The 25,963-nt window shown below is 36.5% G+C and overlaps 1 protein-coding gene across 7 annotated transcripts in view; it reads left to right on the top strand.

Moving 5' to 3' along the window:
• NAALADL2 (N-acetylated alpha-linked acidic dipeptidase like 2) overlaps nt 1-25,963 on the top strand; it is a 1,605,389-nt gene that overhangs the window by 1,570,760 nt on the left and 8,666 nt on the right. The window lies entirely within an intron of this gene.

Genomic DNA, 25,963 nt, shown 5'->3' with positions numbered 1-25,963 from the left:
AAAACAAAAATTACAATTGGAAAGTAAATAACTTAAATAAGCCAGCGCACGCATGTGTGCATGCTCAGTAACGTCCAACTCTTTGCAACCCCATGGACTATATAACCTAGTAGGCTCCTCTGTCCACGAGATTTGCCAGGCAAGAATACTGGAGTGGGTTGCTCCAGTATTTCCTACTCCAGGGGATCTTCCAGACCCAGGGATAAAATCCATGTCTCTGGCATCTCCTGCATTGGCAGGTGGATTCTTTACCAGTGTGCCACTTGGGAAGCTCAAATAAGCCAGTACACATATTAAAAAAACATTCTGTGAAGGTGATGATAACCAAAATGAACAGTATAAGAATGAATATGAAGATGCAAAAGAGGACATCAAAATTATAAAATGTGATGAAAGAGAATAAGAAAATGTAGATAATTTCCCCCTAGAATGAGTTTGAGTTTATAACACTAATAGTCTAAGGCAAGTAGATATATGAAGGAGTTAACGTATTTGAAAAACAGGGTAACCACAAATCAAAAACATACAATAGATTCATTACAACCAAAATGAAGAGAACATAAGTGTAGTAGAAGGAAAACCATTAAACCACAAAAGGAAAAACAGAAAGGGATAAAGAAGAAATAAAAAATCAATGGGGACAATAAATACATAGCTATCAATAATTAAGTATCAATGGACTAAATGCTCCAATCAAAAGACACAGAGTGGCAGGTTGGATTAAAAAAAAAAAGAAAAAGAGTCTACAATATGATACCTATAAAAGACCCACTTTAGGATAAAGGAAACACATAGATTGAAGTGGAAGGGGGGGGACACAGATATTTCAGGCAAATGGAAATGATAAGAATGCCTGGGTCAAAATGCTCATATCAGACAAAATAGGCTTTAACTCAAAGGCTATCGAGAAATATAAAGAAGGACAGTGCATACTTGCTTGTTTAGTCACTTCAGTCATTTCCAACTCTTTGTGATCACATGGACCATAGCCCGCCAGGCTCCTCTGTCCATGGGATTTCCCAGGCAAGAATATTGGAGTAGGATGTCATTTCCTCCTCCGTGGAATTATAGTGATAAAATATATAGTGATAAAAGGATCAATACAAGGAGAGGATATTATATTCATCAGTGTATATGCACCCGATATAGGAGCATCCAAAAACATAAAAATAAATAACTAATGGACAGAAAGGGAGAAACTGACAGAAATACAATAATAGTAGGAGATATTTACACCTCACTCATGTCAATGGACAGTTCTTCCAGACAATCAATAAGGCAACAGAGACTTTAAATAATACATTAGAACAGTTAGACTAATTGATATTTTCAGGACATTACATCCAAAAACAGAAGAATACACATTCTTTTCAAGTGCCCATGGAACATTCTTTAGGACTGACCACTTACTAGGGCACAAAATAAGCCTGAACAAATTTAAGAGTACAGAAATTATTTCAAGAATCTTTTCTGGTCACAATGGAGTGAAATTAGAAATCAACCACAAAAAAAAAAAAAAAAAAAAAAAACAAGAAAAAAAAGTTACACAGAGACTAAACAACATGCTTCATGTTGTTGTTGTCATTTAATCTCTAAGTCATGTCCAACTGCAGCCCCATGCACTGCAATCCACCAGGCTCCTCTGTCCATGAGGCAAGAATACTGGAGTGGTTTGCCATTTCCTTCCCCAGGGGATATCCCCAACTGTAGTACTGAACCTGTGTCCCCTACCTTGGCGGTCAAATTCCTGACCACTGAGCCACCAAACAATATGCTACTAAAACCAATGGGTAAATGATGGAATCAAAGAAGAAAGTAAAAGATACATTGAGGCAAATGACAATTAAAGCACAACCATAAAATATTTGTGGGATGGAACAAAGCAGTTCTTAGAAGGGAGTTCATAGTGATACAGATCTTCTTCAAAAAATATGAAAAATCTCAAATAAACAACCTAACCTATCACCTAAAAGAATTAGAAAAAGAAGAGCAAACAAAATTAGAAAGGGACAAAGTGTCAGCAGAAAAAAGGAGATAATAAAGATCCGAGAGGAAATAGAGATTTTAAAAGTCATAGGAAAAAAAATCAATAAAAACAAGCACTGATTCTTTGAAAAGGTTAACAAAACTGACAAATCTCTGGCAAGGCTCACTGTAAAGAAAAGAGAAAAGACCCAAATAAACAAAATAAGAAATGAAAGAGAAGAAAACACTGTATATAAATATATATATATAATTATTATATATATATGTATATATAAACACATATATGTGCAGTCTAAAAAAATTGTACAATAAACCCATTTGTAATGCAAGAATAGAGACATGGATCCCTGCCTTGTGATTGTGAAGGGGCTTTGTGGAACTCAATGTGTAACTCAGTGAAGCTATGAGAAATGCTGTGTAGGGCCACCCAAGATGGATGGGTCATAGTGGAGAGTTCTGATAAAATGTGATCCACCAGAGGAGGGAATGGCAAACCACTCCAGTATACTAGCCATGATAACCCCATGAACTATATAAAAAGGCAAAAAGCTAAGACACCAAAGGTGAGCCCCTCAGGTTGGAAGATGTCCAAGATGCTACTGGGGAAGAGCAGAGGACAACTACTAATAGCTCCAGAAAAAAATGTAGTGGCTGGACCAAAGCAGAAATGACAGTCAGTTATGGATGTATCTGGTGATGAAAGCAAAATCCAATGCCATAAGGAACAGTATTGCATAGGAATCTGGAATGTTAGGTCCATGAATCAAAGTAAATTAGATGTGGGCAAGTAGGAGATGGCAATAATAAACATTGCCATCTTAGGAATCAGTGAACTAAAATGTACAGGAATGGGTGAATTTAATTCAGATGACCATTATATTTACTACTGGAGGCAAGAATCCCATAGAAGAAATGGAGTAGCCCTCATAATCAACTAGAGTCCAAAATGAAGTAGTTGGGTGCAGCCTTAAAAATGACAATGATCTTGGTTCATTTCCAAGGCAAGCCATTAAATATCACAGTAATTCAAGTCTATGCCCCAATCACTGATGCTGAAGAAGCCAAAGTTGAATGGTCTTATGAAGACCTAGACCTCCTAGAACTAACAGCAAAACAAAGATATCGTTTTCATCATAGGGGATTGAAATGCAAATTAGGAAGTCAACAGACAAGTTTGCCCTTGCAGTGCAAAATGAAGCAGGGCAAAGGCTAGCAGAATTCTTCCAAGAGAATGCCTTGGTCCAAGCAAACACTCTTTTTCAACAATGGAAGTGACAACTTTACACATGGACATCACCAAATGGTCAGTACTGAAATCAGATTGATTATATTCTTTGTAGCTGAAGATGGAGAAGCTGTATACAGTCAATATAAATAAGACCTAGAGCTGACTGTGGCTCAGATCATCAGCTCCCCATAGCAAAATTCAAGCGTAATCTAAAGAAAGCACGGAAAACCACTAGGCCAGTCAGGTATGACTTAAATCAAATCCCCTATGAATATACAGTGGAAGTGATGAATAGATTCAAGACATTAGATATACTATACAGAGTGCCTGAAGAACTATGGACAGAGGTCCATAAAATTGGACAGGAGGCAGTGAACAAAACCATTCCAAAGTAAAAGAAATGCAAGAAGGAAAAGTGATTATCTGAAGAGGCTTTACAAATAGCTGAGGAAAGAAGGGAGGCAAAAAGCAAAGGAGAAAGGGAAAGGTACACCCAGCTAAACCCAGAGTTCCAGGGAATAGCAGGCAAAGTCAAGAAGGCACTCTTCAATGAACAGTGCAAAGAAATAGAGGAAAACAACAGAAAGGGTAAGGCCAGAGATTTCTTCATGAAAATTGGAAATATCAAAGGAACATTTCATCCTAAGAAGGGCACAATAAAGGACAGAAATGGTAAAGACATAACAGGAGCAGAAAAGATCAAGAGGAGATGGAAAGAATACACAGAAGAATTGTACAAAAAAAGAACTTTAATGATCCAGATAGCCATGATGGTATAGTAACTCACTCAGAGCCAGACATTCTGTGAAGTCAAGTGTGCTTTAAGAAACACTTCTGCCAATAAAGCCAGTGGAGGTGATGGAATTTCAGCAGAGCTATTTAAAATCCCAAAAGATGATGCTATTAATGTGCTTCACTCAATAATGTAAGCAAATCTGGGGAAACCCAGCAGTAGCCATAGGACTGGAAAAGGCCAATCCTCATTTCAATTCCCAAGAAGGGAGTACTTAAGAAAGTGTTCAAATCATTTAACAATTGCATTCATCTCCCATGCTAGTTCAGTACAGTTCAGTTCAGTCACTCAGTTGTGTCCGACTCTTTGCACCCCATGAATCGCAGCACACCAGGCCTCCCTGTCCATCACCAACTCACAGAGTTCACTCAAACTCACGTCCATCGAGTCGGTGATGCCATCCAGCCATCTCATCATCTGTTGTCTCCTTCTCCTCCTGCCCCCAATCCCTCCCAGCATCAGAGTCTTTTCCAGTGGGTCAACTCTTCGCATGAGGTGGCCAAAGTGCTGGAGTTTCAGCTTTAGCATCATTCCTTCCAAAGAAATCCCAGGGCTGATCTCCTTCAAAATGGACTGGTTGGATCTCCTTGCAGTCCAAGGGACTCTCAAGAGTCTTCTCCAACACCACAGTTCAAAAGCATCAATTCTTCGGCACTCAGTATTCTTCATAGTCCAACTCTCACATCCATACATGACCACTGGAAAAACCATAGCCTTGACTAGATGGACCTTTGTTGGCAAAGTAATGTCTCTGCTTTTGAATATGCTATCTAGGTTGGTCATAAATTTCCTTCCAAGGAGTAAGTGTCTTTTAATTTCATGGCTGCGGTCACCATCTGCAGTGATTTTGGAGCCCAGAAAAATAAAGTCTGACACTGTTTCCCCATCTATTTCCCATGAAGTGATGGGACCAGATGCCATGATCTTCATTTTCTGAATGTTGAGTTTTAAGCCAACTTTTTCACTAGTAATTTGATCTTTGGTTTCTCTGCTCTTTCTAAACCAAGCTTGAACATCTGGAAGTTCTCTGTTCACATAATACTGAAGCCTACCTTAAGTCCTCCAAGCTAGGCTTCAGTATTATGTGAACAGAGAACTTCCAGATGTTCAAGCTTGGTTTAGAAAGAGCAGAGAAACCAGAGATCAAATTGCCAACATTTGCTGGATTACAGAAAAAGCAAGAGCATTCCAGAAAAACATCTACCTCTGTTTCATTGACTACACTAAAGCCTCTGACAGTATGGATCATAACAAAGTGTGGAAAAGTCTTAAAGAGATGGGAATACCATATCATCTTACCTGTCTCCTGTGAAACCTAAATACAGGTCAAGAAGCGACAGTTAGAACATTGTATGGAACAACTGACTGGTTCAGAATTGAGAAAGGAGTACAAGGCTGTTCGTTGTCACTGTCTTTATTTAACTTATATGCAGAGCACATCATGTGAAATGCTGTGCTAGATGAGTTAGAAGCTGGAATCAAGATTGACAGGTGAAATATCAACAACCTCAGATATGGGGATGATACCACTCTAATGGCAGAAAGCAAAGAAGAACTAAAGAGTCTCTTGATGAAGGTGAAGGAGGAGAATGAAAAAGTCAGCTTAAAACTCAATATTTCAAAAACAAAGGTCATGACATCTGGTCCCATCACTTCATGACAAATGGGGAAAAGGTGAAAGCAGTGACAGATTTCCTCTTCTTGGGCTTTAAAATCACTGTGGAAGGTGACTACAGCCATGAAACTAGAAGATGATTGCTTCTTGGCAGGGAAGCTATGACAAACCTAGACAGCGTGTTAAAACGCAGACATCACTTTGCTCACAAAGATCCATATAGTCAAGGTTATTATCTTTCCAGTAGTCATGTATGGATGTGAGGGGGCTGACCCATTAAGGACTGAGTGGTGAGAAATGATGCTTTCAAACTGTGCTGTTGGAGAAGACTCTTGAGAGTCTCTTGGACAGCAAGGAGATCAAACCAGTCAATCATAAAGGAAATCAATCCTGAATGCTCCTGGGAGGGGCTGATGCTGAAGCTGAAGCTTCAGTACTTTGCCCATCTGATGTGAACAGCTGAACTCACTGGAAAAGACCCTGGGAAAAATAGAAGGTAGAAGGAGAAAAGGGCAACAAAGGATGAGATGGTTGGATGGCATCACAGATTCACTGGATGTGAACTTGGGCAAACTCTGGGAGATGGTGAGGACAGAGAAACCTGGCATACTGTAGTCCTTGGGATGGTGAAGAGTCTGGCACAACTTGGTGACTGAACCAAAATGGAGACACAGATCTACAGGAAAGACATGTAGACACAGGCAGGGAAGGGGAACATGGTATGAATTGATTGATTAGGATTGGCATATACAAGCTATCATATGTAAAATTGATAACTAGCGGGAACCTGATTTATAGCATATAGAGCTCAGCTCCATGCTCTGTGGGCATTGGATGGGTGGAATTAGGTGGGGAATGGGAAGGAGGTCCCAGAGGGAGGGGATATATATCTACATATAGCTGATTCACTTTGTTGTACAGCAGGAACTAACACAAAAGTGTAAAGCAATCATACTCTAATAAAAGCAAAAATAAAAAGAAATGAAAGAGGAGAAATCACAATAGATAATGCAGAAATAAAAAAAAATAAGAGAATATTATGAACAATTATATACCAACAGATTTGTAAACCTTGAAGAAATGGGCAAGTTTCTAGAAACATGCTGCTGCTGCTGCCAAGTCGTTTCAGTCGTGTCCAACTCTGTGCGACCCCATAGGTGGTAGCCCACCAGGCTCCCCCGTCCCTGGGATTCTCCAGGCAAGAACACTGGAGTGGGTTGCCATTTCTTTCTCCAATGCATGAAAGTGAAAAGTGAAAGTGAAGTCACTCAGTCTCGACCCCATGGACTGCAGCCCACCAGGCTCCTCCATCCATGGGATTTTCCAGGCAAGAGTACTGGAGTGGGGTGCCATTGCCTTCTCCATCTAGAAACATAGAGCCCACCAAATTTGAATCAAGAAGAAATAAATAATTTGAAAAGATCAATTACCAGAAATGAAATAGACTCTGTAATGAAAAAAAAAAACTTCCTACAAACAAAAGTCTAAGACCAGATGGCTTTACAGAGGATACCTAGCACACATACAAAGAACTCAATCTCTTCCAAAAGGCTAAAGACTAAGGAACACTTCCAAAGACACTATAAAATCCGCATCACCCTGATACCCTCAGACAAAAGGTTTACTACCAAAAATTTACAGGTCAATATCTTTGATGAATATAGATGCAAAAATTCTCAACAAATTATTCACAAAACAAATCCAACAGCACATAAAAAAATCTCATATACCACAACCTAGTTGGATTCATTCCAGGATCACAAGGATGATTCAACATACACAAATCAATCAATGTGATACAAAGCTATTTATGACTAAATGCACATACAATTTAATACTCAATGGTGAAAAGCTGAACACCTTCCCTCTAAAATCGGGAATAAGAATGCCCATTCTCACCACTACTCTTCAGCATAGCATTGGAAGTTCTAAGCACAGCAAACAGAGAAGAAATTATAGGAATTCAAAATGGTGAGGTGAGGTGAAGTCACTGAGTCGTGTCCAACTCTGCGACCCCATGACTATAGCCTACCGTGCTCTTCCGCCCATGGGATTTTCCAGGCAAGAGTACTGGAGTGGGTTGTCATTTCCTTCTCCAGAGGATCTTCCTGACCCAGGGATCGAACTCAGGTCTCCTGCATTGTAGGCAGATGCTTTACCATCTGAGCCACCAGGGAAGTCAAAATGGTAGGGAGAGGTAAAAATTATCATTACAAACAGGTGACGTGATAATATATCTATAGAAAACTCTAAAACTCCACACAAAAACTACTAGAACTGATCAAAAAATTCAACAAGGTAACAAGATACAAGACTGACACACGGAAATTGGTTGCATTTCTTTACACTAACCACAAAATATCAGAAAAAATGAAAGTCACTTGGTTGTGTCTGACTCTTTGGGACCCCATGTATAAATAGTGCATGGAATTCTCCAGGCCAAAATACTGGAGTGGGTAGTCATTCCCTTCTGCAAGGGATCTTCCCAACCCAGGAACTGAACCAGGGTCTCCTGCATTGCAGGCAGATTCTTTACCAGCTGAGCTACAAGGTGTCAGAAAGGGAATATAAACAAATGATCCCTTTTAAAATCACATCAAATAAACTTCACCAAGGAGGATTTACATGCTGAGCACTACAAAACATTAATAAAGAAAATTAAAGATGATAAAGAAATTAAAATATATTCCATACTCTTGAATTGGAAGAATTAATGTTGTTAAAATGGCCGTACTGCCAAAGCAATCTGCATATTTAATGCAATCCCTATTAAATTACCAATGACATTTTTCACAGAAAAAGAATTTATATATAACTATGAAAGACCTAGAATTGCCACAGCAATGCTGAAAAAAAAAAAAAAAAGAACAAATCAGGAGTCATAACATTGCCAGACTTCAGGCATTACTAGAATGCTACAGTAATCAAAATAGCATGGTGTTGGCACAAAGACATATGCAGCAATAGAATAGAATAGAGAGCCCAGAAATGAACCCACACACCTATGGACAATTAATTTCAACAAACGAGACAAGAATATGCAATGGGGAGAAAACAGTCTCTTCAGCAAATGGTGTTTGGAAAGTTAGTTGCATGTAAATCAATGAAGTTAGAACACACCATCACACCATAAACAAAAACAAACTCAAAATGGCTTAAAGACCTAAATATAAGATACTATAAACCTTCTATAAAAGCATACAGGCAAAACATTCCCTAACATAAATTCTACCAATGTTTTCTTATGTGAGTCACCAAGGCAATAGAAATAAAATAAAATAAAAAAAATGGGACCTAACTAAACACAAGCTTTTGCACAGCAAAGGAAACCATTAAAAAATGAAAAGATAACCTATAAACTGGGAGAAAATATTTGCAAATGATGCTAAGACTTAATTTGCAAAATATATAAATAACTTATACAACTCAACAATAACAAACAACCCTATCAAAAAATGGGTGGAATACCTAAATGGACATTTCTCCAAAAAAGACATCCAGATGGTCAACAGGCACATGGAAAGATGCTCAATATCACTAGTTATTAGAGAAATGCAAATCAAAACTGCAGTGAGGTTCCACCTCACATAGGTCAGAATGGCCATCAAAAAAACTCTACAAATAACAGATTCTGGAGAGGGTGTGAAGAAAAGAGAACCCTCTTATGCTGTTGTTGAGAATACAAATTAGTGCAGCCACCCTGGAAAACTGTGTGAAATTTCCACATAAAACTAGAGTTGCCAAATGATCCAGCATTCCCACTCCTGGGCGTATACTCAGACAAACCTATAATTTTAAAAGATACTTGCACCCCTATGTTCATAGCAGCACTATTAAGGTAAGACATAAAAGGAACCTAAATGTCCATCAACAGATGAATGGATAAGGAAGATGTGGTACACATATTCAATGGAATACTAGTCACTCATAAAAAGGAATGAAATGATGCCATTTGCAACAACATGGGTACAACTGGAGATTATCATACTAAGTGAAATAAGAAAAAGACAAATACCATATAATACCACTTATATATGGCATCTAAAATAAGGCAAAAATGAACACATCCACAAAGCAGAAACAGACTCACAGACTAGAGAACAGACTTGTGGTTGCCAGGTAGTAGGTGGGTAGGGGAGGGAAATACTGGTAGTTTAGGATTATCAGAGGCAAACTATTTTATATAGGATAAATAATAAAGTGTAGCACAGGGAACTACATTCAATATCTTGTTACAAACTGTAATGAAAAAGAATATGAAAAAAAATGTACTTATATATGTCGATGGGGGGGTGTAACTGAGTCATTCTCCTGGACAGAAGAAACTAACACAACATTATCAACTATTCTTCTGTAAAATTGAAAAAAAAAAAAAAGATCAATGAATTTACAGAGAAATGACAAGCCCCACAAGAAAGTTATAGCCTTCCAAGGGCAGCACACTGTGGGAAAGGATATATTTAGAGGAATGGAAATATGTGGGTGAAGCTAAAAATTGATGAGGGCTGTTTTAGTAAGATTTGTTATATACATTCCTCTTGATGGTGTTTCTGGGTTGATGAGACTATAAATTCATCTCTAGTGATAAACAGTTAGGGGAGGATACAAAGCTTTTCTGTCTATAGTTTCTCAATTGTTTTCAGATCAAAATAATTCTTATGTTAAATTGGAAGCATATACACTACCATATGCAAAATAGCCAGTGGAAATTTGCTGTATGACTCAGGGAACTCAAACCAGGACTCTGTAACAGCCTAGAGGGGTGGGAAAGGGTGGAAGGAGGGAGGAAGGTTCAAGAGGGAGGGGGCATATGCACACCTATGGCTAATTCATGTTGATGTATGGCAGATATCAAACCAATATGGTAAAGGAATCATCAATCAATTATAAATAAATAAATATAATTTTTAAAACTCCTATAACATTTCTAAGACAAAAAATAATTCTTATGCTGAAGTGGCATGTTTGGGTGGCATATTTCCTACAATATATTAAATTGTCTACAAATATTAGCAATTATTTTCACCATTATAAATTTATACCATCAAATTTATTCCATATCTACTTGTTAGAAGTCTGGTGATATCCACAGTGAACAAGAAACTCTGTTCTTAAGGAGGTCTGCCTGAGAAACAAGTATCCATCAAAGAGTACAATGATGTTTGATCAGTAACATGATGAAACCATGCCATGTTGCACTGAGGTAAATCAACAAAGTTTGCCTTCAGTTGTTGACAAAACATGAAGGTTGTGTTCCTTTCTGAAGTTCATCAAATTTGTGTTCTGGTTCCTCCAGACCATGAGAAACCTGTGTTCTCATTAGTACCTCACAGATTTACTAGCTGGACTTCCTCCCATATATCAAGTTAGAGAATATAGAACTTTTATTCATTGATTTAACATAATCCTTTAAGCATTGCAAGTAAAAAGAACCTGCCTTTTAATCTACCAATGGACCAAGATACATTTTTTTCTAATAGTCTAAAATATAGGTTAGCAAAACATTTTCACATATACGTGTGTATCCATGTATTGTCCCTGCCAGCCATCTGAAAACAGGTTATTCTGACCTGAAAAACACCTTTTAAAATAGTCATTCATATACATATATGTTGTATGTATACAGCAAAGTGAACGGGTGCTATTTTCGATAATTAAAAGGCAGATGGTACAGGTACTGGTACAGAAACTTGCAAGAGGTGGTATATTCTTGGCAAACCCTTAGAAGCTGTCTTTCCCTTGTTCCCTGAAACTTCCTTTTGGATGAACTCTATTGGGTGTGAAAAGTTATTTGATGATCTCACAGCTCTGTTGCACTAAGGACAGAGTTAGATGAGAATTAAGGGGAGGAGGTAATATGTGTCAAAGGAAGGAAAACCTAGAAATGTAAAGTAATAACAATAGCTACCATTTGAAAAAAAATTGAAAAGTAACAGGTATCTACATATATATGTGTAACTGAATCACTTTGCTGTATGCCTGAAACTAACGTAACATCATAAGTCAACTACACTCCAATATAAAATTTAAAAAGTTAAAAAAATAAGAATAGCTACTATTTATAAAGTATTTATTGTATATGCCAGGCCCAAACTAAGCACTTTATATACTTTAGCTAATTACTGCAAAAACTCTAGACTATAAATAATACTTCCCATCTTACCAGTAAGGAAGAAGAATCTCAAAGGAGTTAAATAACTTTAATGTGCCATGTATCACAGAGCTATGCAGTGGTGGTGATAGGAAAGAAGACTAGTATCCTGAGAAAGAGCATAGATTTTAGACCCAGACAAGATTTTTATACTGATCATTTAGTAATACTTCATATTTTTTCATTTTTCTTTGTTGTTGAAATTACTTTTTACTTTTTATAGTTTCTTTTTTACTGTTTATTAAATCAGAGTTGACATGCTGGGCTGGATTTTTTTTTTTTTTTGGACAGAGACATGTGGCATGTAGGATCTTAGTTTCCTCTACCAAGGATCTAACCCGCACCCCCTGCAATGGCAGCATAGTCTTTACCACTAGAGCACCAGGGAAGTTCCTATAATTTCTTCTTAAATGTGATTCATGTTTTCTTTTCAAACATTTAGCTTCTTTAAATCTCTCTTCCTCACTCAGTAGGACAAAGAAGCAGTAAGCATATAAACTTAGGTATCCAAGTTAACATCACACTACGCAAGTAGGATGAATACTGATGTAATCAGAATTTCATAAATAAAGTCCTATTTTGATTAAAAAAATATGATAAGGATTAAGATTTGGAGATTACCCTTTAATTGCAGAAAAGAGTGTGATTTAAGAACAGATACCAAGACAGGCTGTTATGGAAATCCTCCACAGCCTGTAAGTAACATGGGAATTTCTATCTTCACATAATTACCCAGGTGTCCATAAAACAACATAATTACCCCTTTATCTCTTAGAACACAATACATTTGTTTAGTTTTCATTGTCTTTTATCCTTACTGATTTATATTACTAATAAATGTAATATTTTATAGTATAACAACCAGCTTACTATTCAGTTATATGATATAGGAGGTAGATATAAAATTTAGATTTTTTTCTTCATAGTCCAGTGTGGCACAAATTACATATCTATCTACGCACATACATTTATGAATACACACATATGTATTTACATGCACACATATATTCATGCATTTCAAAAATGTATAGACAAGTGATAAATAAAGAGCAAGAATAAAAAGAAATGTTTCCACATTATCCTCAGATGCAAGATTTTCTCTGAGTTGATACTTCGTGCATTAATAATACCACAGGAGGGCAAAACTAGTGTGGTTTAATCCTCAAAGTCTTCATTTCTCTACACCTGCTCAATACTACCAATAATAATTGTTATCACTATAACTTATCTTCATTAGAAAGTTAATAATTTTTAAATTCCATTGAAGAGGAAAAGCAAAGTTTACTGGCTGTATGGGGGTGGGTCTGTGCGCTAAGTCAGTTCAGTCTTGTCTGACTCTTTGCAGCCCTATGGACCACAGCCCGTCAGTCTCCTCTGTCCATGGGATTCTCCAGGCACAGATCCTGGTGTGGGTTGTCGTGCCCATCTTCAGGGGATCTTCCCGACCCAGGGACTGAACCCAGGTTTCCTGCATTGCAGACAGACTCTTTACTGTCTGAGCCACCAGGGGAATATAAAATATACAGGTATTAAAATTTTTTCATTTGAGGTCTTCATGGGCAAGAAAATTGGTAGGCTTTTTGAATATCAGGGTTTGTTTTGTTAGCCTCATATGCAAAAGACAATAGCTCTGAAACTCTCCTCTTCCCACTTAACTCAAAATTCAAAATCTCTTTGGAACTGAGACTACTCTTTATTCCATATAGTTCTTGGTGCTTTATAAATATTTCATAAATTGAGCTCTCAAGGTAATTATTGTTCCTTAATTTCTATCAACTTATACTTAAAAACTCTTAGATTTTCTGATGTATGATGAGATTAGTATAGTAATTGCTATATTCTTTCTTCTATTTTCCATCCAAATGTAGACTGTTTTGAATCTGCCTTATCTAAGTATTAAAAATATCAAAACTCTTTAAAATCATGTGATTTGATCATCTTAATGTACTTTATGAAATTAAACAATCACCTCACAGAATAACTGACATTTACATAATTTAGACATACCTACATACTAAATGTCTTGCTTTTATATGGGTCAGGATTCACTTAGTGATGTTGTTTTTTAAAATATTGGATTAATATGTCTGTCTGCCAGAACATTCATTAAGGATAGAACAAAATTTCAAGATGACTCATATCCAGATGTGCAGTGCAAATAACCAATTACTTTTCTTCTATATTTAGGGCCATAGCTCCCCAAAAGGTTCAGTTAAAAACTGAATGTACTATTTTTTGCATATACTAAATATTAGTCTTCAAGAAAGGTAACTACAGATTAACATTATTCACTGAATAAAGTCAATTACTTTAAAAAGTAATTTGTATTTCAGACATTGACACTTACTAACATATCTTGCAAAAGAACTAAATATCCAGAAACAGAGTTATTTATGAAAAATGCCCATAAATTCTAATTTTTAGTATAATTTAATTGATTATTTACGGATTGGGTCATTGCTCAGAGACCACACAGTCTAGAGCAGCAAGTAAAAGGAAAACTTAATTTTTAAAAAAATTTTGATCCATAAACAGGAAAACTAGAGAATTTAGAATATACAATTTAGAAGGGATTACTTGAGTTGATTATACTCTAATTAGCAAAGCCAAACAATTATGACTTTCTCCTTTGATTTTGTTTTATACATCCACTGATTCATTCAAGAAACTTATACATTATTACCAAGAGAATGGGCTAAAAAATCTTAAGTGAGGTCTACACATAGGAATCTAAATCATGAAAAACCTTTTATTTTAGATTCTGAAATAGCCCAATCCATTGTTACCTTACACTTTAAGTCACAATGGCCAGTCCGTGATAGTTGGAACTCAAGATGATATCTATGTCTTTCTAGTTCTTAACTAGAAAGTTAAGAAGTTCTTAACTTTCTTAAGTTAAAGTTCTTAAGAACTTTCTGAAGTTCTGACTAATACCCAAAGGGCAAACATTCCTTCATCTGACACAGTCAGAACCATTAAATGGTCAAGTGATAGAAAAAGCAGTTTATTTTTAACTCAAAAATTCATCACTGATCTTTTGATATAGGACCAAGGACTTTTCTTTGAGTTCTATTATGCAAATTGGAATTCTAATTTACTTTCCTGTTTAAGCCACACTAAGGATACAACATCTGAGATTTCCAATTTCAGTGTTCTCATTTTGGAGAAATAAATAGGCATTTGCAAAACAATCTAAATGCAGATTCTTTCTCCATTGTCACTATAGATCCCTGCTCCCCTTGCTAATGATCTATTCAGTTATCTCTTTACATATAATTCACCAACACTCCCACTGTGTCACTTAATCTTTGTGAATCTGTCCAACACATTCAGGTTCAGTTTCACAGGAATGATTCTTTCACACTCAGTATGTCATTATTTATCATAATGTTATTCTGTAGATAATAATATATCACTGGACGAAGCTAATTTGAGGCCAAACCACGACCTCTTGGTAAATATAAAACTCACAGGAGGGAATTGATGAGTATGCTTGGGTGTCACCCAGCAGGTTTAAGGGAGCACAGGAAAAAAATGTGTACTCCTATGAGATATCCCAGACTCATTGCATCTGAATCCCTTGAGCTGTTTTAAAAATGCCTCAGCTTATTCTTGTACATATTCAATTTGATAAACACTGCTGCCATATTATCGGAGTACTTGCAAACATTTAACATAAACGGGAAAACTGCAATATAGTAGAACAGCAATTTGCAGCATAATTCCAAGAGAACCCTGTGGAAATACACTCTCCCTTCCCATCACTAACATAGTAGATATTGAGTTGTGGTTTCAAGTTTTTTAAATTAAAAAAAAAAAATCTTTCTGGTATCAGAATTCTTTCCTATAAATGGGAAATTCCTTATATTGACCTTGGTGGAAAGTAGGGCTTAGCTCCTCCACAGGTGACTGAATCGAGGTATTTTCTTCCTAGATTACAGGCACATGACCTAAGTTCAGCCAGTTGGATGAGCTCTTCCAGGACTTCATATCTGAAAGAAGTGAGGCAAAGATGTAGGAACAGTTCAAGATTATTTATACTATTTGTGGATCAGGATTCTGGCAATGGCAGAGCAAATGTTAAGAGACAGCAAAGTTGCAGTGGTTTTGAAGTATTCTTAAGGAAGTGGTGGCAGTGGGAGTATCTGAAATGTCAATGTCTTAAATGTGCTGCTATAGAAGAATCTTGATGGTGCTCTATGATACTCAGCTTCCTTTGGTTACTGTCTCATTCTCAATGTTTTTCTGTAAACCATTACATTTACATGTAGTAGTACATTTATGTTGGAGAAGGCAATGGCAACCCACTCCAGTACTCTTGCCTGGAAAATCCCATGGACAGAGGAGCCTGGTAGGCTTCAGTCCATGGGGTCGTGAAGAGTCAGACATGACTGAGTGACTTCACTTTTACTTTTCACTTTCATGCATTGGAGAAGGAAATGGCAACCCACTCCAGTGTTCTTGCCTGGAGAATCCCAGGGACGGCAGAGCCTGGTGGGCTGCCATCTATGTGGTCGCACAGAGTTGGACATGACTGAAGTGACTTAGCAGCAGCAGTATATTTATGTATGTACCCACTATCAAAAAATGTATGTTTTTTCTCAAATTAGATATAAGTAACTTTGACTGGTATAACCAAATGTACACCTTCTTTGAGTTAGGTACCTGGGACCCTCTTCAACCCTTTGACACCCATACCTAAGAGCACGGGTGAATGCATATTCTTTTTGAATTTCCAAAGCAAAGAACTGACATTTCTACTATTTACTCACAATCTAAATTTTTTTAAGGGTCAGTTTCAACATAAACAATAGGAATTTGCCTATCTGGTACTTGTAGTTTGAAAAATTTAATAGTATTTAAAAATCAGATCATTTTATTTTTAAAATATTTTCATAGAAAATTATATTGGGGTCCATTTATTTACTGGTAGAAACACAGCATTCCTATTTCCTTAGGCTAGAGAGAAGGCAATGGCCACCCACTCCAGTACTCTTGCCTGGAAAATCCCATGGACAGAGGAGCCGGGTAGGCTGCAGTCCATGGGGTCGCAAAGAGTTGGACATGACTGAGTGACTTCACTTTCACTTTTCACTTTCATGCTTTGGAGAAGGAAATGGCAACCCACTCCAGTGTTCTTGCCTGAAGAATCCCACGGATGGCGGAGCCTGGTGGGCTGCTGTCTCTGGGGTCGCACAGAGTCTGACACAACTGAAGTGACTTAGCAGCAGCAGTAGCAATAATATAGATCAGATCAGATCAGTCTGATCTGATAGATATATAGACTGATATATATAGTCATTCAGATCAGATCAGTCACTCAGTCATGTCTGACTCTTTGCCACCCCATGAATCGCAGCACGCCAGGCCTCCCTGTCCATCACCAACTCCCAGAGTTCACCCAGACTCATGTCCATTGAGTCAGTGATGCCATCCAGCCATCTCATCCTCTGTCCGTCCCCTTCTCCTCTTGCCCCCAATCCCTCCCAGTATCAGAGTCTTTTCCAATGAGTCAACTCCTTGCATGAGGTGGCCAAAGTACTGGAGTTTCAGCTTTAGCATCATTCCTTCCAAAGAAATCCCAGGGCTGATCTCCTTCAAAATGGACTGGTTGGATCTCCTTGCAGTCCAAGGGACTCTCAAGAGTCTTCTCCAACACCACAATTCAAAAGCATCAATTCTTCAGCACTCAGCCTTCTTCACAGTCCAACTCTCACATCCATACATGACCACAGGAAAAACCATAGCCTTGACTAGATGGACCTTTGTTGGCAAAGTAATGTCTCTGCTTTTGAATATGCTATCTAGGTTGGTCATAACTTTCCTTCCAAGGAGTAAGCGTCTTTTAATTTCATGGCTGCAGTCACCATCTGCAGTGATTTTGGAGCTCCCCAAAATAAAGTCTGACACTGTTTCCCCTGTTTCCCCATCTATTTCCCATGAAGTGCTGGGACCAGAGGCCATGATCTTCGTTTTCTGAATGTTGAGCTTTAAGCCAACTTTTTCACTCTCTACCTTCACCTTCATCAAGAGGCTTTTTAGTTCCTCTTCATTTTCTGCCATAAGGGTGGTGTCATCTGCATATCTGAGGTTATTGATATTTCTCCCAGCAATCTTGATTCCAGCTTGTGTTTCTTCCAGTCCAGCATTTCTCATGACGTACTCTGCATATAAGTTAAATAAACAGGGTGACAATATACAGACTTGACGTACTCCTTTTCCTATTTGGAACCAGTCTGTTGCTCCATGTCCAGTTCTAACTGTTGCTTCCTGACCTGCATACAAATTTCTCAAGAGGCAGATCAGGTGGTCTGGTATTCCCATCTCTTTCAGAATTTTCCACAGTTTATTGTGATCCACACAGTCAAAGGCTTTGATAGTAATACAAAAATAAATTGTGAGCAAATTTACACAGTTAAGGAACAGAGTTCCTTTAAAATGTTATTTTTTGTTACACTTTCAAAGTGAATGTTTAATAACATGTATAACAATTCTATAAAATGTGAAAGGTAATCTTTCAAGTGTTTATGACTAATTTTACATTAGTACATTCCTTCATTAAATTGCTTCAACATCTGTGATCAACATTCAGAGCTTCAATAGAATAGGTATTCTACTTGGTCCTTATTTTTTCTTTTAGCTAATATTTAGCAAACATTTAATGTTCTATTGACTTTTTAAGTTTTCAAATCATACTGAATAATAATGTACTTTCTATTCAAGAGGAATAATGCATTTTTTACCTTAATACAGTCTATTTCAAATGTCAACTGAATGAATTATCTAAATCCTTTCAGTCAAATAAAATTGTATCTATAGTTATAAAGGAATATATGGTCTATTTTTAATAGCTATATAATCAATAAGATTATTTAGGATACATTTGATTGGAGGCTAATTACTTTACAATATTGTAGTGGTTTTTGCCATACATTGACATGAATCAGCCATGGGTGTACATGTGTCCCTCTTTTGAACCTCCTTCCTGCTTCCCTCCCCACACCATCCCTCAGGGTTGTCCCAGTGCACTGGCCCTGAGCACCCTGTCTCAGGCATCATAACTGGACTGATGATCTATTTCACATATGGTAATATACATGTTTCAATGCTATTATCTCAAATCATCCCACCCTCACCTTCTGCCACAGAGTCCAAAAGTCTGTTCTTTACATCTATCTGTGTCTCTTTTGCTGTCTCACATATAGGGTCATTGTTATCATCTTTCTAAATTCCATATATATGAGTTAATATACTGTATTGATGTTTTTCTTTCTGACTTACTTCTCTCTGTATGATAAGCTCCAGTTTCATCCACCTCATTACAACTGATTCAAATGGATTCTTTTTAATAACTGAATAATATTCCATCATGTATATGTACCACTATCCATTTGTCTACCAATGGAAATCTATGTTGCTTCCATGTCCTGGCTATTATAAACAGTGCTGCAATGAACACTGGGGTACATGTGTCTCTTTCACTTCTGATTTCCTTGGTGTATATGCCCAGCAGTGGGATTGCTGGGTCGTATGGCAGTTCTATTTCCAGTTTTTTAAGGAATCTCCACACTGTTCTCCATAGTGGCTGTACTAGTTTGCATTCCACCAACAGTGTAAGAGGGTTCCCTTTTCTCCACACCATCTCCAGCATTTATTATTTGTAGACTTTTTGATAGCAGCCATTCTGACTGGCATGAGATGGTACCTCATTGTGGTTTTGATTTGCATTTCTCTGATAATGAATGATGTTGACCATTTTTTCATGTGTTTGTTAGCCATCTGTATGTCTTCTTTGGTGAAATGTCTGTTTAGTTCTTTGGCCCATTTTTTGATTGTAGACCCCACCTCTTGTTGGAAAGAACTGCAGTCATATTTTGAAGTGGCCTGCATATAGGGAGAATAATTATAGCCATTTTTGCAAACAAACAATCTACCACACATGTGTTTCTGCCTCAGCTGTCTGCAAAGTGAATTTATGGCTTGACAGTATCAACAATGGTCTTAATTCTCATTGATGCTTTTGCTAGTATAGACCATATTTAAATTTAGCTGAATGGACATTTGTACTATAAATAGTATAGCCAGGTATTTTGTGACTTCTCATGGATAGAGTACCCAAGTCACATAATATTTTCTAATGTTGATGTAAATACAGTAAACCACTATTAGCTATGGAGTACAACTCGTATAATCCCTAAAAAGAGTGAGCAACAGTTGTGAGGTACTGAACTGACCTTTTCTTTCTGCATTCCACATGCATACCCAGTCAATTTTAAAAGACGTGACTTATTATTTAGTGTAATTTCATTTAGGACTTTCTCGACATGGGGTCTAATGAATATTAATTCACATTTAGAATGGGTGGCATCCTTTGCACATTTATGAATATAAAAGGAACATTTGAAAGAGAGTCATCATTTCCATCATTAATTTGCTAATTCACATACAAGGAAATGACTCATGAAGACTTTAGATGCCTTTGTTTCAAAATTCATTTTCTTCAGTTTTCCTTTGCTTTAGCTGAGTGGAAAAGATTTGTCAGTTGAGTAAAGATGCTTCATCTCCTTCACTGATGCTGCCGGGAGTTATTAATTAGGTTTCTGAGTTTGGCACTGCTCTTTCCTGGTCACCGTGATGTGTCATTGAAACAGACCCATTAAAATGAGTGATGTGTGTTGTAATTTCATTAGTGTCATCAATAATGTATTACACTTTCCTTTTAGTAGTCTCTTTGTGTTGTGTGTGGGTCAGGATGACTGTATGAATTACATTTATAAGATCCAAATTGTTACAGATGAGATAAGATAGGCATGAGGGTGGAATTAATGTTATTTTAAACATGATAACTACTAAAATGATTTCAATTAAGTAATATTTTAATTAGGTCTGATGTCTCTACATGCCATACTGAAATGCATGTTATGTGTATGCAAATAGGATGGTGATTTATTGATTAATAACACAGTCCATTCTTTCTGCCAGGAAACTTCTGAATTGAACTAAAGCAGGTGTAAGAGCAGGAATGGTTCAATAAGGCATGTAATTCCTTGTGGTTATAAAGAACAGACTCTTGACATTGAAACTTTTCAAGGGTATTTTCTCACTTTCTTTCCAGTCTATTTTCCTATAAGACAGGTGCCTTTTGACTGGCTATTGGTTAATTCCAAGTCTTTCCTAATGTGAAAAATATGATTCTATACATGAGAAGGAGAAACATATTTGAATATTCTGATGCATACTGTTGACATCTTTTAACTTCATTTAACTGAAGTTCAATTTTGGTCATATAATATGAGACTATAAAGACCTTTTGGCTTAGATGCTTCCATAACAAACATTGATCTAATTGAAATATTTTCAAAGGTAATAATTTGCATACTAAAAACATGGTACAGTAGCAGTTTTGCTCCCCAGGGGTACTTAACAAATGAATGAATATGTAAGAAATTTCTCAGAACTAACAAGTATATAGACACAGATATGGATGGGCTTTGTGTTTTTTTGTCTTCCATTCAAATAATACAACTAAAATAATATGATGATACTTTTTTGGAAAAAGGTCTACAAATACTGAACTTAATTTTCTGTTAGCAGGAAGCTAAATGGTTTTTAGTATGCAAAAGAGAAATAGTAAAAAGATAAGCTGCTTCTGAAGATCAATAGGTGAATTTATCGTCATGAAAGTTTAAACAAGGTATTTTTGTGTTCCTCGATTTGTTTTTAAGGTAAAACAATCAAGGTAAAAAATAAATAAATTCTATTATAATAAAGATCAATTGCCTTAAGTCAGCAGCTACCCTGAATGAAGTTTCTCTCTTAAACTATGATGAAAGAATACTAGTCACTTATCTTCAACCAGAATTTAAGCATCTGTAGTTTTAAGCTGATTTGTATCCAATTTGGGTCGAAATGGATATGAGTGTTTATCTTACATAATAGCTTGCCACAGCCTACTACTTGAATCATGTAGCATATGGAAAGTGTGTTTAGCTCCTTGTAGAAATTTCACAAACCAAAAAGGACCCATTTCTATGCACATGGCTTGTTTACAGTCATTATAAAAGTATTACTGAGTTGCTTACGAGTTAGAAAAAAGCAAATGTTGGCACATTGCAGATTCCATTGCATTGGTCTTTAAGAATTATATGTATTGCTTTCCAGTTTTTTAAAAAACCACAGTGATTGTATATGTTGTGCTTAGACCTAAACATTTTTTCTAGGATGTATTTTTATTCTTCCACATTATCTCTCTTCTCAATATTTTATACTAGTTATGGCTGAAGTTTTATGTAAATATATTAGAGATTGTGCTCATGCTTAAATGAACTGTCATTGAGGGATTAATCCTATAACCTTTATGAGCATGTTTTATTAATATCTTATCATTATACTGAATATTAATAACATTTAACATTTAATAACCATAGAATGTGTATTTAGGAATATATTTCATGCTAGTGAGCTTTGAATATGTGGAATAGTCACTATAACAGCCCCCAAATCATTAAAGATATTTCCCATAATGTATTAATTGCAATGGTACAACTCATTTAAAGGGCAGCTCTGAATAACAATGATTACAATATCTTTGTCAGCATGCTGAATAGTATACCCTCAAGGAATGGAAGTATTTGGTACAGATTTTGAAAATATTTTTGCACTCTTAATTCCAGAAATATATTTGCCATTAAATGATTTATAATTAAACATGAAGCTAATAAAGTAGAGGAAGAGAATTCAAAACTATGAATATTAATAAGATGATAAAATATTTTCTTATACTATTTAGTAACCCTTAGTAGTAAAGCAGTATAAGTTGTCTACAACGAATACTTTTTAAAATGATTAATTAACATATATTTTAAACTACTTTTATTCTCAAAATACTAAACCCATTTTTATCTATCAATCTATCTAAATGGTTTACTGTGAATTTAAAAATGTTTGATAGGTATCCTGACACTAGAACCCACTCCTTTTTTTTATGGCAATTAAGGATTATGTTAACATGAAAATGTGACTTGTGTATAGTCTCTGTCATGTAGGAGAATACATATGACTATCCGAAGCAGTTTCATCTTCATCTGGGAAATTTCCATGGTTGTATCAAGGTTCCTCTGTATTAGCGGGGTTTTTTGCCACCCCACCCCACCAATTTAATAATGTAAAACTAATATTTAGGGAAACTTCCATTAGGTGTTTTGCTAATTTTCATTATTTTGTCAGTTTTATATAGTAGAAACCTTTACACATAAAACACATGTATACATATTCTTACGTGATTATTTTAACACAGCACAGTGGCTTCTTCTGAAAAGTTCTTTAATTTTATGAAGGTTGTGGAAATAGCAAGACAGAAATCTCTATTTCAAGGAATATTCTCCTTGTAAACTGAATCCACATTTTTCTCAGGGTATAGCTCATAGCTAAAGCATTGCTCATGACCAACTTGCCTCTCTCCATTTAGAAGATGTTTTTTTCCCTCCCATATCTAGAGAGAATATATGTTCCTTAACACAAAGTTTTATGACTACAAATTTCCTTAATACAAAGTGGTATCATCTGCATACTTCTGAAATGCAGATACCACTCTAATGGCAGAAAGTGAAGAGGAACTAAAGAGCCTCTTGATGAGGGTGAAAGAGAAGAGTGAAAGAGTCAACTGTTCGCATCAGGTGGCCAAAGTATTGGAATTTCAGCTTCAGCATCAGTCCTTCCAATGAATATTCAGGACTGATTTCCTTTAGGATGGATTGGTTGAATCTCCTTGAAGTCCAAGGGACTCTCAAGAGTCTTCTCCAACACTGCAGTTCAAAAGCATAATTCTTCAGTGCTCAACTTTCTTTATAGTTCAACTCTCATATCCATACATGACTACTGGAAAAGTCATAACTTTGACTAGACAGACTTTTGCTAGCAAACTAATGTCTCTGTTTTTTAATATGCTGTCTAGGTTGGTCCTGATAAACTAACATATGTAGACTTGATAAAGTAACATATTTCTCATCTCAAACATGTAAAGCAAAAATATCGTAATCTGTCCTTGAAAATATTGGGATCAGGGCCCAATAACAGAAACAAAAAGACATGAAAAAGATGGAAGAGTGAGTATCTTCAGAGACCAGTTGAATACTTAAGGAAAAGAGATGACTTGCAGGGTTCTGTCATGAGTGATTAAGCAGATTTCAGTGTCCATTCACCACCAGAGTACAGGGAATACAAAATAACCTAACTGATGTAATTTACACTGATGTTACAGGCTTCATTATTGAGCTTACAAAGTTCAGGAGAGGCTCAAGTAGTGGAGTCTTGATCAGCTAGGAAACAATGATCCAGAATTCTATTTAAAACTGAGGTCAGTCCTAGTGAGTGAAAGTCACTCAGTCACGTCTGACTCTTTGTGACCCCATGGACTATACAGTCCATGGAATTCTCCAGGCCAGAACACTGGAGTGGATAGCCTTTCCCTTCTCTAGGGGATCTTCCCAACCTAGGGATTGAACCCAGGTCTCCTACATTGCAGGAGGATTCTTCACCTCCTGAGCCACAAGGGACACCCAAGAATACTGGAGTGAGTAGCCTATCCCTTCTCCACTAAGTCAGTACTAGGGATAATTATAAATTAACTAAATTTTATGCTGTGGCCCTTGCTCCATCTTCTCAAACTTAACTATGCATCCTTGCTCCATTTGATCAATCATGTCTGACTCTTTGCGACCCCATGGACTGTAGTCCAGCTGGCTTCTCTGACCATGGAATTTCTCAGGCAAGAATACTGGAGTGGGTTGCCATTTCCTTCTCCAGAGGATCTTTCTGACCCAGGGATCGAACCTGCATCCCTTGTGTCTCCTTCATTGGCAGGTGGATTCCTTACCACTAGTGTCACTGACATCTTTGTTCACTTCTCATCTGGAATAAGTGGTTCTCTGGGTTTTGTATTACAACCAAAGTAACTATACCAAAATAAAGTCAAATAATCTTTCTTTCTTACTTAAAAGCTTTCATTAGTTTCCTACTGCCCATAAGAAAAAGTATTACCTCCTTAGCTTAATATGGAAGGCCTTGTATGATGTGGCCAATGGCTTGCTCTCCCAACTATTCTATAGCTGCCCACCCTGGCCTTGTGCTCTGATCATACAGCAGCACTGGCACTGATCCACTAAGAATAGTAAGCTGTTTTATAAATCCATACCTCTGCATATGCTAATTCCTCCTGCATAGGGTATCGTATCCACTTTCTAGCTTATTTCTTTTCTTTTGCCTTTATAGCTGGTAGTTCCCATCATCCTTCAAGATGAAATATTCTCCATGATAAACTTTGCCAGTGGCAAACCTTCATCTGTTATCACTAGACCTTACATTTCTAGCATGACAATTAATGCCCTTATTTTAATTATGTATATATTTGCCTCTCATTAGAGCATGGAATTTCAGCTAGCTCAGATAGTCTGGGTTGGAAATAATTCAAATGATGCAATAATCCATTCCTTTCTACCAAAATGCATCTCTTTCTACTTATCAACTAATAAAAGGAATCTCTTTAGACTTGCCCAAGGCCAAATACCTCTTTCTCAGATATTTGGATAAATTTCAAAGCACCATCATATTACATACTCTACACTTATATTCTAAATGTCAAACACAAAGAAAGAGAATAGGATAATGAATACATTACTGATTTCAACAATTATTAGATAATGGTCAATCTTAATCTACCTGCAATGTCCATAGCTCCACTCTCCTTTTTTCCTTCCAAATATTTAGAAGCAAATTTTAAAGGTAGTAACTTTTCATTCACAAATATTACTGTATGTGTTTCTAGAAGTTAAGAACACTTTGAAAATATACTGATAATACCATTATCATACCTAAAATATTGTTTCTTAATAGTAACAAATCCTTATTAGTATTCAATTTTATACTACTTCTGATTTTTAAAATTGTTTGAATAAAGACCTAGAAAATCTGTACTTTACTACATAGATTGATGTTTCTTTTAATCTAAAGCAGCAGCTATCAACTGGGTGCACTTTTGCCTTGTAAGGGACAATTTTGGCAGTCTGGAGACATTATTGGTTTGTACAACAGCTATGAACTGAATGTTTGTATTCTCCCAATATAAAGACATGCATTAAAACCCTAACCTCAATGGGACTATATTTTGGAGATGGGCCTTTGGGGAGTAATTCA

This window comes from Bos mutus, chromosome 1, assembly GCF_027580195.1.
Source record: "Bos mutus isolate GX-2022 chromosome 1, NWIPB_WYAK_1.1, whole genome shotgun sequence".
Lineage (NCBI taxonomy): Eukaryota > Metazoa > Chordata > Mammalia > Artiodactyla > Bovidae > Bos > Bos mutus.
Note: the sequence above shows the minus strand (reverse complement) of the source record. Positions and strands in the feature narration are given on the sequence as shown.